Raw genomic sequence first — 7,472 nt, forward strand, 5'->3', positions numbered from 1 at the left:
GCCTCCACTCAGCCCACCTGGCATAGCAGTTGGAACAAGAGAAGGGGAGGTGTCTAAGTCCTAATCTCATCAGAACTCAGTATGATCCTCATGTGTATTAGTGCTGAAATGTTGTGGGGACAGGCAACCTAGAAAGAGGGCTTTTAAAGGGCACATGCAGGCATAATTCAAAGCATTTAAATATCCATCAACCTGACTGCACCCACAACAAGCAGTTCAGATGAGGGTGTCTATCTGATGTCTCCATCCCCTTTAAGGGCTTTGTCAGCAGTAGAAATAATCTAAAAAGTAATTTTACAGTTAAGGCCAAAGCAGTCACAGCCCTGTCACTGGGAACAATCACATACGCTTCCCACAAGCCAACCGCCATGCATGCTATAGAGAAACGGCACTCGGGAAGAAATCTGGGAGAGACCAGAGGTGTGATGTTCAGCTCACTGAAACGGTCCACCATTGGCCTAAAAGAACAGCTCCATCGCTAAAGCTAACAGGCCTTCTGCTTTCACCACAAAGTCCAATACAGACACTCCAGGCTGTTTCTGGGTTAATTATTTCAAAATCCTAACTGGCTGTTTATTTTCCAGGACTATTATCTGCATTCAACTATTTTAAGACTCAAGAACATTGAAACCTTTCCTTCATTCTGCTGCTAAAGTTTAATTCACTAATTATTTCATATTATATAGACTATAATAGTTTCATAATTTCTAGTATATTAAGCACTTAATATGTTGTGTCATTTGAAGTCGCATATTAAATTCAGCAAAGTACATTTTAATGAGAGTTAAGTGGTGTGAAAGTATTAATACTACATCATAGTTCATTTTTGAGCACATATTTGTTAAGTCTTACCACTATATACACAACTACAGTTTAAACAGGTGACTATGTTTATTCTCCTGTCATTCCACACTCATGGGTACCTGTTGTGGCAAACGTAGAACACAGTCATGCAAAAGAGGTGCATGAAGGATTCATTGCTGACGGCTGGAAGGTAGAGTTGCTTGAGGAAAGCTTAGTTCCAACCAGGACAGTTGTGGTGTTTCAGCCTTTTCATTTCTTTCACTCGCCTACTTAGACCAAAAAGCTTCAGGCAGCAAGATCTTAATAAAACATTAGTATTTAGAACTCTCCATCCACTGATCTCAACACACTGTGCAAAGGTGGTGAAGGATTCTCATCTACGTTTGGTTTCGCAGTGGAGATAAGTGAGGCTTGGAGAGGTCCACTGACTTGCCTTAGGCATGTGGTAGGAACAGACCCCGTTAAAATCAGTTAGACCTCAGCTGCCACTTGAGGTCATGTCTAAGCTGCCTCCCTATAGCATTAGAGCTCACATCTCCCCAGGATCAGGGTGGAAGACCCCATCCAAGGAGACCTCAGTGCTACAGGAAGTGGTGTTGGTGACTCAGCGACAGATTTTCCCAGCACAATGCTGCTCAGCCAAAGCCCCAGCATGGTGCTAGGGGGCAGTGTGCCGATGCAGGTGCTCTCTGCCACCAGATACATAAAAAGCCAAGGCTTTCGGCTTTCAGCATCCGAGAGTGCTTTTCACACCGGAGTACGGGTGATGGCCCCAGCCTTCTGGCCAAGCTCCAATTCAGTTAATTACATTCTGCCTAGTGGAGGGCCAGTCCAGAGGACGATAGCCAATGGCTTCCAGGCAAAGCAAGCCCCAGAAGGTCTGAGACACTGGCTGACCAGCAAGCTGATCTATCCAGAGGCTATGGGGGGAGGGGAGGAGAAAGAGAGGAGATGAAACTCCAGTTGCTCCATCTCTGCCCTCAGGATGAGAGTTCACCTGACTGAGCGCCCTGTCCCCCCGCCCCACCTTCCCCAGCACCAGACTCAGCCCAATTGCTCACCGCTTCACTGGAGAGGCAAAGCCCACAGGAATTTCTACAGGCCCAAGGCTGGAATGATGATTCCGCACAGCCCCCAGTGCAAAGCAGCCCCATGCACAGGGACTGTGACGGGTTGGATCACAGAAGCCCCCTTGGGGCTGCCAACTGATGTGCCAAGACTACTTCTGCCCCTGCTTCCCCTGCCCTCACAGTCTGGGACTTCCGTGCCCTGCCTGGTTTGAGCCAGACCCACTAGCCTGCTGCAATCCCAGACCCAGGTCTGAACCACGTCCCCTAACAGCTGTAGGCTTAACTGAAAGCAGGTTAAGAAGTGTTCCAGTCTTTAACACTCAGCTGCTCAACTCCCAATGGGGTCCAAACCCCAAATAAATCCATTTTGCCCTGGATAAAGCTTATACGGGGTAAACTCATAAATTGTTCACCCTCTATAACACTGATAGAGAGATAGGCACAGCTGTTTGCCCCCGCCCCAGGTATTAATACGTACTCTGGGTTAATTAATAAGTATAAAGTGATTTTATTAAATACAGAAAGTAGGATTCAAGTGGTTCCAAATAATAACAGACAGAATAAAGTGAATTACCAAGTAAAATAAAACCTGCAAGTCTATGCCTAATACAGTAAGAAAACTGAATACAGATAAAAACCTCACCCTCAGAGGAGTTCTGGTGACCTTCCTTTTACAGGCTAGACTCCTTCTAGTCTGGGTCCAGCAATCACTCACACCCCTTGTAGTTACTGTCCTTTGCTCCAGTTTCTTTCAGGTAGCCTCTCCACCCCCAAGGATCTCTCTTTAGCCAGCTGAAGACAAAATGGAGGCTTTCCCACAGGCTTAAATAGACTCTCTTGTGGGTGGAGACCTACTCCTCTCTTCTATGCAAAGTTCAGTTCAAAGATGGAGTTTTGGAGTCACATGGGCAAGTCTCATCTCCATACATGACTCAGAACTTACAGGTAGCAGTCATGGTTCACATGCTGCCTTGAACTTCCTCAAGCAGACTTCTTATGGGGATTGGAGCCTTTCAAGATCCATTGCCCGTTAAGTGCTTCTTGATTGGGCACTTAATTTGCAAATTCCTTTCTAAAGAAGCTGAACAAATGCCTTACTAAGGCTATTTAAAATCAAACCAGTATACAGCCAATATTCATAACTTTGGACACAATGACACATGCATACAAATAGGATGAATAAATTCAGTAGATCATAACCTTTACAGAGCTGTTACATGGCATACATAGCATAAAACATATTCCAGTTATGTCATATATACATTCATAAGCATATTCCCATGAAGCCTTATGGGGGGCACCATCACAGGGACACACCTTGAAGATACAATGCCCATTCCCTCTCCCCACACCGTTCCTGCTCACAGGTGGAGAAACACTGGCAGGGAAGTGAGGGAGGGAGTCCCTGCGTTTCACAGACTGCGAAGCCTCCCTTCAGCACTTAGGCCCTGGAGGGAGGCTCCTTCCACCATGTGGGGGTCAGAGAAACTTCACACAGACCCACCCACTGCTTCTAGAAGGCAGGGGAAGGCCACTGTCACAGGGTGGGGGGCTGCATGTCGAGTGGGGCCAGCTCCATTGGCCTAGTGTGGAGTTAGTACATCCCATTGCACAATCAGCAGGACTCCCTGTTGGATCAAGCAATTGCAGTTAGGGGAACAGGGCTCCTGGAAGGGCCCAATAAACAGCCTGTCTATGCCTCTGAAGCCTCCTGGCCCACTCTACTCCACCAGGTTCCAAGCCAGGGCCCCATGAGGCCAGGAAATTCCCAGTTAAGTGTTCAAGCATCAGCTTCTAATACATTCCCTGGGTCACTTCCTACCACATGGCTCATCAGACATCTCCTCAGCTGGCCACAGCTCGGCATCCCACTCAGTGACTCCATAATCACCTGGTCATCCTCAGTATAGTCCATATCCACTAGTGCCTCCACAACATGCCCTTCCTCAGCCAGCCCTGACTGAGCTGGGCTGCCTCCTTTTATCCGTCCCTTCCACCTGGAGCATGCACAGCAAGGGTGAGGTCTCTTGGGCCCACCCTGATTGGTCAGGCCCCCATCCCCCCAACATCAGAACTTAAACAATAAGTTGAGGTTCTTTTTCTTTCCCTTCTGGTTTTTGTGCTTTTCATCCTCACTCCAGTTACATTTGCAAGTTTCTCTCCACAACCACAAGGGCTAGAAACTTTTTTTTTTAAATGAAAGCTGAGATTCTTATCCTGTCACTGGACTCCTGGAACTGGAGCTTTAAGTAACACATCAATATTGCTGATTTTAGTGTGAGTATCACGAGAGCCGGCAACATTGCTGATGGAGAACACCTGGCAAAGGAGAAATGTTGGTGCAATAAAGAAAGCATTTAATTTTTTTAAATTATATTTTGCCAGATATTACAACAACTTACAAATGTGAAATCAATTTTGAAGGATTCCAAAGGGCTTTGCAAATCAGGAGGTACTTTAAAAGCCACTGAAATGTTGCCACCTCTCAGGTGCTTGTTAAGAGCAAGCACATGGTAACATTGCAAACCATTTAAACCAGCGAGATGAAGCATGCATGCCAGATGGTATTAAGCTAAAATTTCAGGGGCAATCTAAGTAGGCAGGACATAATTTCCAAGCTGAAATTGCATCAGGAGTCTTGCGCTAACACCTCTACTCTTGTGAAAACCGGCATGGGATCTTTGATAATCAGAAGCGAACAAGATCTCTGGTTTACAGCACATCTGAAAGATGATACCTCCAACAGCGCATTGTTCCCAATACCAGGCTGAGACAATGCTTCAATGCTAACTAAGAAGAAAGAGTGCCACCTGCTGTGCAACACACACACACACACACACACACACACACACACACACCCTCTATGTATTTGGGGCTGATGCTCCAGTGTCTTTTACCTTGTGTGCTATCTCCGCTTGTGCGCAGTGTATATAAAATACTACCTAGTCACCATTTCAAACTCCCCAGAAGAGCAGTGATATAAAAGCTGTTGGTGCATTTTATTCCCAGTGCAATGTCTATCTGTCCCCCTTCTTACCAGGGCCGAGAAGCCCTTCAAACACTTAGGGCCTGATTCTCTGTTGCCCTCCCCTTGAGCCTGGAGTCACCTACCCTTGTGACAAATGAGTGTAAAAGGCGACCAGGTAAGCTCAAGTGTTTGCACAGAGCTAAATGAATACACAGGGTACAAGACACTGGAGAAGCTGGGCCTGACACTGCTGTTTACCTGGAGTAAGCAGTTCCCTTTTGTATACTGCTCCTTCTTTTGCTGACCCAAGAAATTTTGAAACAGCAACTGCATCTCCTATGAGTTACATACTCTCCCATATATAACAGAGCCATTGGATTTTACCTGGCTATTCAGGAGCCAGTGAGAAAGCACAGCCTAGAGGTCACAACTATGGATTTCCTTAGGCAGGCACTTAATTTGGGCTTGCATCCCTGCAGCATTATTGTGGTGCTTCCAGTTCAGTTGTACCTCTACTTGAAGGTGAAGTAAAGGGAAATAGGCCTGTGGAGGCTGGACTAGGAGTCCAGTTGGCCATCTGCTGCTCAACCTCATGGCGATTCAGCAGCAACTCCAAAGCTGCCAAACATTAACTGCCAGTTGTGTTTGCCAAGGAGCAAGGTGCCATGATGGGGGGGGGCACGGTGATCAGCTGGGGCCTATGAAAAGCGAGACGATGAGCTGGAGGAGTATAGGCTGGCAGAAATGACGCCTATGAGCCACATGATTGCTTTTAAAACCGTCATTTAACTGTAAGGCTATGGGGATATTGATGGAACCAAAAAGTCAAAACTAATAGCACAACACATCACTCTTTATCATATAAAATAACCCATTAAATATAAAGAGAGTGGTCAGTATATAAAAATACTATATGATTTTAAATGGATGGTATCGCATGCCTCTGTTATGCGCTCTGATGTCTTCACACCAGTAGTGGGATATACCTGAAAACTCTGGGCTTGAAATTAAAGTGTTTTTTGGCTTATAGTGAAATTTAATTTGAAATGCAAATAGTCATTGAAGGCAAATCTGGCATTTTGTTCAGTTCAGATAAAACTGTGCTCTTTGGAAATGTTGTAGGGCTGGTAACAGCTCATTAAAAAACCCTTCTCCAGAAGAAATATTCTAGCACCTGCATTTTGATATGCCAAAGTTATTTTCTTCCACAGTACTAAGATGATGGCAATAGTTGAAATGATTCTGAGGTTCTTTTGCAATCAAGCCTTTCGCACAAAGAAAAGGTAGGGATAAGTGCTCTTGTATATAATAAAAATGGACTAAAGAACTCATCTGCTACCGGTTTTCCCAGGAACTTTGAATGCCTTGAACTTTTGAGTCTAGGGTGATAGGACTAGAAATACCTGCAGCTCCTATTTAAAGTCGCAAGGTGGCAGCCTTAGGATAAGAAATATCTTTCTTAACGCCAGTAGGCTCCGGTGGTTGTTGTTAATAACACCATATTTCCCCTATTAATGTTTCATTTAATTTAATTAGCATCCGAGAAACTAATTACAATAGACACCAGCTCCCCACAATCAGCAATAAATTGTATAATTCTGTTATTAATGTTATTTTTTTTTAAATAAGGACATTTCCTAACCCAGCGATAGCGCCAGAAGTCAGGTGCGGGCTCTCCCAGGGCCAGTGGGGCTGACCACACGCCTGGCGTTAGCGGCAGGCGAACGATACTTGCTGGAGGTAAAAGTACCACATGCAAGAAATTCCAGATCTGGGGCCAGGGGCTTTCCAGCGCTCTGCACTGCAACCGCTCGGCTGTTTAGCTGAATCAATGACGCTTCAGTCGCTGCCAGCCCCATGGAGCCCTGATTCTCTGTGGCAGACGCCCGGGTCAGCTCCTCCGCCCTGGGGGCAGAGTACGGGGCCAGACAGCAAAGGTGAAAAATCAGGAAGGGTGGGGGGTAATAGGAGCCCATATAAGAAAGACCCAAAAATCGGGACTGTCCCTATAAAATCGAGACACGTGGTCACCCTGGGGCAGAGGCACTTCGAAGTGTTTTGTTTGGGTCGCGCTGCTTATGTCACTCCGCCCAACAGCAGTGATCGGTCCCTGCTTGCTGCTAGGGGACTCGGTGTGGTGAAACCCCAGGCCCAGGATTTCTGGAGGAGGGGGGTTAACGGTTTGTCTGGCCTGCCTGAGCAATCCGAGCTAGGCAGACCCGGGGAGAGGGTGTTTGGGAAGAGAAACATCGGGGGAAACAGAGAGCGCTTATTTGGCACCAGAAATAGACCAAACCGCTGCTGCGTGTGGCTCCCAGGGTACCAGCCTGGGCCGCTTCATGGAGCGATTTCAGGGCGAATTCGGCATTTATGTACCGATTGGCTACATCGTATCTACCAGCCCAGCTAGTCACTAACCTACAGCCCTGTTCGGGGAGGGGAGGGGAGACGGGGCCCAGCCCCAGGGCGATTTGGCCAGCTCATGCAAGGAGGCTGGGGCGGCTCACTGACCAAACCCAGCTCCCCCCGGGAGGAAAACGCGCAGCGGGGCCTGGGGCCGCGCCAGAAGATTCGCCGCTTGGCCTACGGGATCGGCGGATCAGAGGACGCCCTGCCTGGGACTTCAGCCC

This window comes from Mauremys mutica, chromosome 11, assembly GCF_020497125.1.
Source record: "Mauremys mutica isolate MM-2020 ecotype Southern chromosome 11, ASM2049712v1, whole genome shotgun sequence".
Taxonomy (NCBI): domain Eukaryota; kingdom Metazoa; phylum Chordata; order Testudines; family Geoemydidae; genus Mauremys; species Mauremys mutica.